Genomic DNA, 11,543 nt, shown 5'->3' on the forward strand with positions numbered 1-11,543 from the left:
ACAGTTTTAAACAAGACTTGGAAGGACTTGGTAATTAAAATACTATAAAATTAATTTGAACATTTGAAATCTAGGGTATATATAGTTTATCTGTGACTACCATGTTTCCTGTACTAGCAAAAGAATAGAAAATCAGTTCTCAACTTAGAGTTACAGTGTTGGGCAATAATGCATTACTAGTAATGAGTTACTGTAACACAGTTACTTTTGACAGTAACTAATACTCTAATGCATTACTTTTTAAATAAATTAACTCTGTTACTGTTACTATATGGTGCTTTGTCTGTTACTTTTTTTCATTAATTCATTTTGGCTGAAGTGTAGCCTACAGCCTAACCTGTTTACAGCAGCGACGCATTGTAGGATTGGTGAATGCCAACCACTGTAAACACGAAGAAGACACACTGAGGGCATGTTTTCATTTATTCACGTATGTGTGGGTGTAATGGCGAGTCAAGGCGAGAGCAAGGCGAGTTTCGCAAAGTGGAAATATGCTCATTATTTCACTTTAGTTTAGTTTAGCATAAAGACAAAAACCTTTTAGTCAAATGTAAGTTGTGTCTTTCTGGTTCGAAGGTCGTATCTACTGCGATAGCAGCAACTCCAATCTGTCAAAGCACCTTCAGAAACTCCTGTGTTTAAGTCAGTTTTGTGTTTGTATAGACCATAATGCATAAAAGGGCATCGATGGGAACATTAAAGAACGTTCTTTAAAAAAGTAACTAAAACGTTACTTTTAACAGTAATGCATTACTTTTAGTGTAAGTAATCAACAATTTAATTGAGTTACTTTTTGTACTAGTAACTGTAACTAGTTACTATTTCTTAGAAACTAGCACAACACTGTAGAGTTCTCTTATGCAGTCAATAATTGTTATACATATATTTATAGAATGCTTTACACACACATATGCAGTTCCATGTGTACAGCTCTCACTCCTGTTTACTAAAACAGAGACCATTTGTAGGTAAAACTTACATAAAAACATTGTTTACAATAGTTGGTTGTGTATGAACTTGAATGGCCTGTACAAAACATGGGTCTCAGTGCCAGTGAACACCTTCAGGACAAATTAGTCTTCAATTATTATATCATCTCCCACCAGTCACGGTATGTTTCTTCCTTATAGTTTGAACCGGGGTCAGTGAGAAGGTTGATGCCACTAAACTTCTATAAAAATAAATAAAAATGGATTATTTCCAGTGACAAACTGATTAACAAGAAACTGTAGGTATGTTTAGGATGGAAAAAAACATGTTTAACTCTGACAACAGGCACAATAATGTGGGTAAAATATTTCATAGCTGCAAGGTCCTCATTTGGATCCTTATGTCTGTGTGGTTATTTCCTGTTTGCAAGATCTTTTTTGTTTTTTATTCCATCTTTTGTTCACTTCTGTATTCAGATTGCTGAGCTTAATGTTCATGGCAGAGGTGTAAGTGGTTACAGTTTCGCTATCAATGCACATGACAGGTCCTGGTGGTAATAAGGTCTATGTCTATAACTGTCTATCCAGGAGCTGCAGTAGTCCAGTCTCAGTAGTAAAGTGTTTAGGGCCTGAAAAAACACCTGACTGTCTTGTGTAAAAAGAACTGTACTCTTTATGATGTACCTAAAACGTTCCTGAACAATTTCTGCAATGTGGTAGGGTGCTTTGCCCTACTGAAAGAAGCAAATGCTATTAGGGAACACTTACAATAAAGAGGATAAACTATGCAACAGTGTTTAGGTAGGTGGTACATGTCAAAGTAATATCCAAATCAATTCCAGGACCCAAGTTTTCCCAGTATAGCATTGACCAAGCATCATATTACCTCATTCAGCTTTCTTTTTAAAACTTAATTCAGTTTTATTCAATTTGACACTGAATATCCATTTATAATTTGAGATTATCAACTGTTTAGTAATGTACAATTAGGTGAAAAAATATTAATGACAATTGCAGTCTTAAACCATTGTAGCAAACTGTTTATAATAATTACATTTCAACTCAATGTTCATGGTTCTTGAGTTTAACCCTCTTCTTATGGTGTCACACTTCCCAAGCAAGCGACCCTAGGCCACCTATCATTTGCTTCATTTTCCAGCTCTGATGCTCATATGCTCATTGGAGTTGCTTTTGGTGGTGGACAATGGTCAGCATCAGTACTTTGGCCATAATTGAAGTCACACTGTGATGACATTTCTCTTAGAGACTGTAGCAATGTTTTCAGCAATATGTGATACAGTAGCTCTTCTTCGGCATCGATCCAGCCTGTACCAATGAGTATTTGGCACTCATTACCCTCTTGCCAGGTTTATTTGTTGTCCTTCCTGGGAACACTTTTGGCAAGTAAAAGAGATGGCAAAAGTACACACATCCCTCACTGAAGTAGAAGTCCAGATACTTATGTTCAAAAGACTCTGGTAAAAGCTGAAGCACTGACTACACTTGAGTGAAAATGTGTAGTCACTTTTTCACTCAAGTAATAAAAATGTTGTTATCTAATGAATGTATCCAGGCTGAACAACTACCACATAGAACAAGCAGAGCAAAGATGATGTGGTGATCAGGAATGTCTCTGTTATCAGTCACGTTTACATTGCTGACTCCCTCAATCTCATCCACGTCAGCCCCAAACTTCTTGTTGTCTTCTGCCTTGTTTGTTGTTGGTTTCATAAACTAGCCTATGTCTGTGGTGCATGATAGCCAGGAAATGATACACCAATGGTAAATTGAAAAATCTGTGACTAGTCACTCAGAGCCTTATGGTTGGCCATTGTTCCTGCTTCCAAAACATGCAAACTTTAAAAACTGATGGTTCGCTTGCTGCAGAATATATTCCATCGTCTTACTAGTGCAAATGTAACAAGATGATCAATGTTATTCATTTTAAATTTCAATTGATTTACTGTTACGGCTGAATAATGTATGTAGCAGTTATGTAAAATAATTGTATCAAACCACACTCAGTCTTCTTGAACATGGCCTCTCTCAACCAACATTTCACCAACTGCAACATACTGCACAACTGCAACATACTGCACATTATATTCATGGTTCCTACTAGGGTTGCAAAGGGGCTGAAAATCCATGGGAACTTCATCTGGAGAATTTTTAAAATATTTCAAACTGAAAACAGGAAATAATGAGTTAACAGGAATTAATTAGAAATTTAGGGATATGATGTATATAAACTGTATCATACTGTCATACCCCCCACCCCCCCAGGTGACTACGGGTAAAGGTGACTACGGGGGATTGTTTGCAGGATATATATATATATATATATATATATATATATATATATATATATATATATATATATATATATATATATATATACATTTTTTATCTCACCTAAATATCTGCTCAGTCAATTTGTTTTTACAATGGTATCATTTTGCTGCATAATAGCTTACACACACACCACAAGGAAGTTTTAAACATAAATTTATGTAATTATTTATGTTATTTATATTATATTTATGTCATTATCTTTGTTATGTTATGGAGTAATGCACAGTGCATGTAGGGAGAATGGCCTTAATAGTCCTGCAGTAAGTCTGCTGTGTGAACATGAATGATGAATGTGCAGGGTAGAAAATCAACTGAAATTGCATTAAATCTGGTTGTTTTAAACAAGATTACATTGCAAGTTTTTTTTTTTCAACTACATTTAAGTTCATTGTTATAAGCAAAACTGCATTTTTTTTTTATTCACAGTTTATTCCCATATATTCCTATTAAATCCCATATTTTACTATTAATGACATTAAAAGTTTATAGTCATGAACCTTCTTGGAATTTTGCAACCTTAGTTACTACACAATTAATGTTACTTTCTTAAATATACCAATTATTTAATAGTATTGATTATTAGCCTTAATGGAGTCCAAATGTGTGTTTATAAAATAAATTATTACAGTATGTACCTTAAAAATAGTCACCACCTGCGGTTACAAATTTGACCATAGACAGTATCACTCACAGTCCTTTAGGTCACTACTTGGTGCAAAAAAATAAATTGTTTACATATTAGGATGAGTTTAAGTACCTGGGGTCAACAGTGCAAAGTAATGGAGAGTGTGTTAAATAAATGAATAAAAGAGTGCAGGCAGGGTGGAGTGGGTGGAGAAGAGTGGCAGGAGTAATTTGTGATAGAAGGGTATCTGCAAGAGTGAAAGGGAAAGCTTATAGGACTGTGGTGAGACCTGCGATGTTGTATGGTTTAGAGACAGTGGCATTGACTAAAAGACAGAAGGCGGAGCTGGAGGTGGCAGAGTTTAAAATGTTGAGATTTTCATTGGGAGTGATGAGGGTGGAAAAGATTAAAAATGAGTTTATTAAAGGGATTGCACATGTAGGACGTTTTGGAGACAAGGTAAAGGGGATGGAGCAGAGGATTGACATGGGGTATATCGGTAGAACAATGCTGAGGATGGAGCCAGTGGGTGGTCTGCAACATGTCAGTTGGACACCTGAAAAGCATTGCTGATACTTCCAATCATTGCAGCCCCAAAGGTCAGTCAGCCTTTGACCTCCTCACAGCAGCTGGGACTTCTGTCACCTCTGGCTGATGTCAAAAGAGCAGGATGTGGCAAAGAGGTAGACTTCTGCATAGCACAATTCAGCTCTGCAGACTCTAGTTTTTACATGGAAACTCCTTTTGTGGCAGAGCTGAAATGCTTTTATAGGGTAATCAGGAGGACCTTGCTACAGTTTGCTGTGTCATTAGGGTTAATGGTCGAGCATCAGATCAGAACTCGGGTCTGCCTGATAGGCCTGCAGTACCGTCATAGTGTAGTGCTGCCCCCCTCATGGCCAGCAATCACATATTTTACTGACTAAGCTAGATGTGACTCTGCATGGAAGGGATGGCTTGATGAATGATAAACTGCAAGTGTCTCTTCAGCCACAGACATCATCAAGTAGATCTGCTAAGCATTCCTGCTCTGAATGTAAAAATCAGATATAGCTGGGTTTGTCAGGCAAGCAGAAGAGTGTTGATTCCAGGAACTTTTATTTAAAAGACCGGCTGCCTTTGGGGCTAACAACTCCACCAGCAATGCGCAGTAGGTGGAAATTAGATGTCCGATTAGTCAGATGTAGTCCAGTTTTTTGCCTAGAAAGCAGACATTTGAGAGCAGGGTGGATGGTAAAGCAGGCCAGCTAGGACCCTTGCACTCATGATTAGAAAGGACTATTTCTTTAATCTAAATTTATTGTTAAAAGGCAATCATACTTATAATTTCCAAGGTTAAAGCTTCATTTTTCTTCTATAATAAATCAATATTACATTTCATGGTGATCACTTTACAAAAAACACTTTTTCAAAGTATGCTGTAGCTGAATAAAAATGTAAAACATTATGGCTAACGGTGCAAAGATGTAGGGAGCAAGCCTAAAGTAAGCTTACATTTTGCAATGAAAAACACATTCTCAAACTTTAAATGGCACTGTACTACTGTACATCAACAACAGAATAATACAACCTGCCAATAATGACAAAGCTAACATGAAAAGATAAAGAAGAGGGGGATTTATGCACTGCTTTGAAACATCCAGACATTGAAACTACCCTTGGCCACTTTGCTTCATCCCATTTACATACCTTACAACAAGCCTTTTTAAAAACCTGAATAGTTTATTCAAATAAAACAGGCCTTTTTAGTACCCCTCTTTGACGGGTATTCAGTAAAACAGTGACAAAGGAAGATGGGCTGCTGCCAAATATCTCTAAAATGGCTTGTGCTGAGGCAATCTGAAGATTAAAAACCATCACTTGAATTACAATGACACATCACAAAATAAAATTAATGCAGTATTTTCATTAAAAGGATTGGGTCCTGGAGTGTTTCACTTTCCATTAGGTGAACGGGTGGAGGAAGGAAACACACCAGTGTACAATAATTCGCAGTAAAAGATTCATAGTAGTTTAGGCAAATATTTAACATTACACCATTGCTGCATGTCTTAAGTAAAAAAAAAAAAAAATTTATTTATTGTATTAGTATAATTATTAAAAGGATTTGTATTGCCTTTACTAGACTATATAGTTAGTTATTCCCTTCTATATGCATAATGCATTAAATATACGTTTGAAAGTTTGGAGGCAATTTTCAAGGGGTAATATTCTAAAATATTTGCATAGTGTTTCTACAAATGTTTTGTTATTCAACATATTTTTACACCTTTACAAACCAAAACATAAATAATGATGAAATCCAACAATTAACTATTAAATCTAGGACACACAGGCTCCTTTTCATGATACAAAAATGCTACAAAGCCGTATTCTAAAATATACTGTAATGTTTTCCACCCGTGTTGCATCCTGTTGAAAGGAATAAGTCTTTACATACATTAATGAACATCTGGCCCTAAAGAGGTTTGGAGTCTGCTGAAAGAAAATCTATAATAATCTTAACATCATTATATATTTTGCTTTTCACTATGTGAGATCTGATCAGAGTGGATAATTTTATCATCAGTTAATGCCTATCCCCTGGAACAAATCATTAGCTTTACAGGCTAATTTAAAATGTCAAAATACAGTCAAGTCAAGTTTATTTGTATAGCACTTTTCACAACAGACTTTGTCTCAAAGCAGCTTTACAAAAATCAACAGTCAAGGTGAATGGTGTGCATTTATCCCTGATGAGCAAGCCTTGGCAACTGTGGCAAGGAAAAACTCCCTTAGATGTTATGAGGAAGAAACCTTGAGAGGAGCCAGACTCAAAAGGGGAACTCATTCTCATTTGGATGACAAATATATGGTATGCAAATAATTGTCCTGTAATTTTTAAATTCTAAAACATACATTGCAATTTTCTTCTTCTTCGTCATTCATTCTCAGTAACCATGTAATCCAGGCCGGGGAGATGCTGGATCCTATACAGAATCAATCTCTGTGGTGTGGGATGAGGCATTTTAAGCTGCGAGACAGCTACATCACTGATTATTTTTTTTAATAATGGTGATTATGATGAATGCAAATCGCATTTAAAAAATTTATTCACTTATTTGATACTTGGCAATTTCAGATATAAACAGAAATACAGAATAAAGTGTATGATTTTTTTTAAGAAAAAAAAATTACTTTTTTTTCAGAAATAAAATTATAAATTATAATTTAAAAAGTACAAAAAGGTAAAAAAAATATGCCTATTTAGAAATTCAATCTAGAGCCTACCTCCACCTTGTGGATAATTGTGCAGCAGCATCTATTTATGTAACAATTTCTAATTGTTGACAGGCAACTGTTTTGTTAGTACGCACACATACCAGTTCAAAAGAATACAAGAACAAACTCTTTAGATCATGTCTTTCTTCATTTCCTAATTAGTGTTTCATCTTTTAAAGGCCTGTGTGCCTGCATGCATAAAACCCTAATTAGTTATGCATACCAAGTTCTTAGGAGGTTAATAAAGTAGTATGATATGTGGAACCAAAACAAACCATGCTTTACTTATTTTAAAATAAGAATTTAATTAGCGCTTTCTACTTTTGATGAGTCTCTGTGGACATGTGCCTTACTTACCATGATTCTTAAGGAACTTGATTAGTCACTTTTTTCTTTTTACTTTTCAGCAGATCTGTAAACTTGAATGTTTCATTCCGTTTTGGATGGTTTTATAGACCTTTGTGAAATCATACAAATGATTTACCTACACAATTTATCTTTCAATCATTATAATTCTGGCAAAGGAGACCAGCACTTCTTGTCAATTTAAGCAGTGCAATAGGCTTAATCACAATAGTGTGTTTTTATAGGACTCTATAAATTGCATCAGTTATTAAACCAGGAAGTTGCAAGATTAACTTTTATGGCTGCATAAATTGTTTACAATATTACCATAACTTATACATAGCATACTTAGAATATAGATCATTTCTAAAAAATAATTATCACTGGAAATATAATTTTATAAAAACAAGGTGGCTGTCCAAGCTTCTTAAATATGGCAAGACAACCTGAATGGATAAGGGTCTGTTTGAGTAAACATGACATTATTATAAAAAAAAAAAAAATGTTTCATGTAATTGTATATACGGTCATATGTAAATATTTCTGTGCTTCCTGCGATAAAGCGCCACCTGATGTAAAAAAAAAATGTAAGGGGCAGAAGTCTATGCTTCTAAGGCCATCTAGTGGTTATTTGCTGCACAAATTTTCCTCCACTCATTTTAGTACATTATGAAAATAATCGAAAGTAAAACTGTTTATTAACAAAATAAAAACTTTTGTCCCTTCTGTTAAAATATGTTTAAATGAAAAGACGGTTAGAATATGGTTTTGGCATTTTCATGAAGATATTAAGCCCAAATAAAATAGTATACAAAATGCACGCATATAAGTTTCAAAAAGAAACTCAAACCTTAGCTAATACAGAGTACCAAAATAAATCCCAACAATCTTCAAAAGATATACTTCACATGTTCCATAATATATTTGATCATTTGAAATAGCAAGTGTTAAAAAAGGGGAGATTTGGCATAAATCAGCAAATTGTGTGATGAATGATAATACAAAAGCCTGCTGGCTTTCGCACTAGCATGCATGACCCTAGCCAATGCAGCAAAATCATTTACCGGGGTGTTTAAAACAAAAGCTTTGCATCTAAACAATGCTGACTGGCAAAGCCAAGCTAGAAGCCCAAAGTTTGCCACCTGCTAGCCAGCTAATCTAGGCTGAAATCATTGTTTAAGATCCAAGACAAATGACCAGGGACCCATTATACATTATTCTATTCTATTATAATTCTCGTAATCCCATTCTGGCTTTCCCCTCTTGAACTGAAAATTAGAAAGAAAGTGGGGATGGAAAATGAAAAAAAAGAAGAATGCATGTGATCTGTCTGTTATTTGACATGATAGCTCCAGCTGTACCCAGGTTTGATTATTTATAATATAAAAGAATCCTTTGAATAGAGTTCTGTAAAAAAAAAAAATATTGTTGAACTAAATGCAAAAGTTTCTGTGAACCAATGAATGTATTTATAAGAATAAACAAACATTTAAATTGCACATTCTCATTCTATATCTATTTCGGTGACAATGCTCATTGTTAAAAGCTTGTTATTGCAAAATGCATCCTTATCTGGGTAGCAACTTATGTTCATTTATTAGCTAAATGAGGATGAGGTGTGCAGTAATGGTGATCAAATGCAAACTGTAGTCCTGAGTGAGTGTAGCAGACTGTTGACATTAAGTACAGTCCAAATCCATCATCAAAAATCATGTGTTACTCTGTAATTTTATAGATCATAATGCCATTTATCTAAAACCATCCCCAGCTGCAGAGTTGCCTCCATTCGAAGAGAACACCAGCCAGAGGCAGGCCAGGACAAAGTGTTCAGATCCGAGGAGGAAAGAGAGGCAGGAACATCGGTCACTGGTACCTCAGGAGCATGTTTACCTCGACCGAGAGAGTAAGAGAGACAGAGTGAAGAGGGGTGACAGAGAGAAAGATATAGATTATTAAGTATTCTTATTTTTGTATAAAAGTTAAGGACACTGTGCAGTTGGGGTCTCCATTAAGACTCGCTATGGCAGCATAACTAAGCCAGAAGGTAAAACAGACACGAGGGATCTCTGGAATAAGAGACGACCTACCCACCACCTTTAACAAACCTGAGTGAACTTGTGAGAGTGAGGGCACGACAGCATACAAATATCCCAGTTTACTGAACACTCTATATCCATGATCCCTCAAGATCTGCTCCTTTACCTAAAAAAAATCTACCCATCTACGGCTTGAATAAATAAATAAGTTTTCAGCCTCAACTTGAACACTAATTGGTCATAACCATGGGGCTTTGTGAGAGAAAGATCTGTCCCTGCTGTAGTCTTCATTATTAGATGTTCCATCAAATAGCCTGCACCTTTTGATCCAAGTAAGCGTGGGGGATCATAATGGTACAGAGTTCACTTAGATATTGTGGCACGAGACCGTTAAGTGCTTCATACTTCAGTAGTAGTGTTTTATTATCAGTGCAAGATTTGGGAGCCAGTTTAGACTGATTAAAACAGGGGTGATGGTCATATTTTCTAGATCTAGTAAGCCTTGCTGCTGCAAGAGGCCAGGCTATCCTGGTAATGTTATTTACATGAGCCTTAAAGGAAAGACTAGGGTCAATAATCAAACCAAGGTATTTGACTGCTGTACACACTGAGACAGAAAGACCATCCAGAGATGCTACGTAATCAGAAAGTTTATTTCTAGCTGCATGTGGTCCTAGTAAAAGTACTTCCATCTTATCCGAGTTAAGCAAAAGGAAGTTTTCAGGCATCCACTGTAATGTCCTTTACACACTCCTCAACAGTTAAGCTGATCGATCGATCGATCGATCGATCGATCTCTCTCTCTCTCTCTCTCTCTCTCTCTCCTAAAATATACAACTGTGTATCATCAGCATATCAATGGAAGCTAATACCATGTTTATGTATAATTTCTCCCAGAGGCATTATATATAATGAGAAAAGCAGTGGGCCTGACAGATCCTTCTGGAACACCAAACTTTACACCAGAAAGTGTGTAGGACTCACCATTTACATCAACAAACTGATAGCGATCAGTCCAAAAAAAAAAATAAAATAAAATAAAAAAAAAGGCCTAAGCCAGGAGAGAGCCTTTTATTATAATAACATTTTCTAGTCTAGCAAGAATAGTATGATCAGTGTTGTTAAAAGCTGCAAGTTTGAGTAAAAAAAGTAGGGAGACAAAACCCTGTCAATAACAGGTCATTTACCACTTTAACTAACGCTGTTGTGTTTCCAACACCCAGACTGAAGCCATTCATTTAATGCAAAATGGCTACTAAACCTCTCCATTCCTTAGCCACAATCCATGCAAATTTCGTGCATTCATGCACTCTCATTTTGAAGTATATTAAAGAAGTATATGCAGAAAAGGTTACAAACATTTAACTTTCCTCTATTGAAATTAGAGCCACGTCCGTTTATGAAAGCTTCTATCTCCCAGAAACTAAAGAAGAATCAAGTCAAATTTTTTTCCCCCACAATATTTCTTGGGGGAATCCTGTCATCATATCTAATAGGGATGGAACAAGGCTGAGATAGCTGATAGAGAGGCCTTCATTGATTTCACACGGATTGATCCTCATCTGTCCTGTGTCTAGATTTGTTATAAGCAGCCTATTTGCTAAACAGAAATTAAACACAAATTAAAGTAACAGACTTATAAAAGTATATCAAAGTAATAAGTACTTCTAAATTATAAAATGACTCCAAAATACAGTGGAATTGCACTACTACTACTACTACTACTAATAATAATAATAATAATGTATTATTAACAAAACCAACAATCACAATCATTATCATTAATCTTATAGGAATATGAGCAAGAATGAACAGCTGATAACTCATCCACACTTACCTCTAACAGAGAACGCAATTGAAAGAACTGGCCTTCAGGTTAAGCAGGTTTTCAGGAGCAAATAGGAAGTTGCTCCGCCTCACATCAGTTGTATCAGCCATCATGTGGTTGCTGGTAGTAAAATTGAAATAATGAAAGGCGCAAAAGCAGACCGTTAC

At 35.6% G+C, this 11,543-nt stretch overlaps 1 long non-coding RNA gene across 1 annotated transcript; it reads right to left on the reverse strand.

Moving 5' to 3' along the window:
* Positions 1-868: 868 nt before the first annotated feature.
* LOC124398391 lies at positions 869-11,510 on the reverse strand. The gene is made up of 2 exons (XR_006928055.1): positions 11,386-11,510; positions 869-1,171 (listed from the first exon to the last, which is right to left on the reverse strand). It is a non-coding gene; the product is annotated as an uncharacterized LOC124398391 (long non-coding RNA).
* Between the last annotated feature and the right edge of the window lie 33 nt (positions 11,511-11,543).

The sequence above is a fragment of the Silurus meridionalis genome, chromosome 15 (assembly GCF_014805685.1).
Source record: "Silurus meridionalis isolate SWU-2019-XX chromosome 15, ASM1480568v1, whole genome shotgun sequence".
In the NCBI taxonomy this organism is placed as follows: domain Eukaryota; kingdom Metazoa; phylum Chordata; class Actinopteri; order Siluriformes; family Siluridae; genus Silurus; species Silurus meridionalis.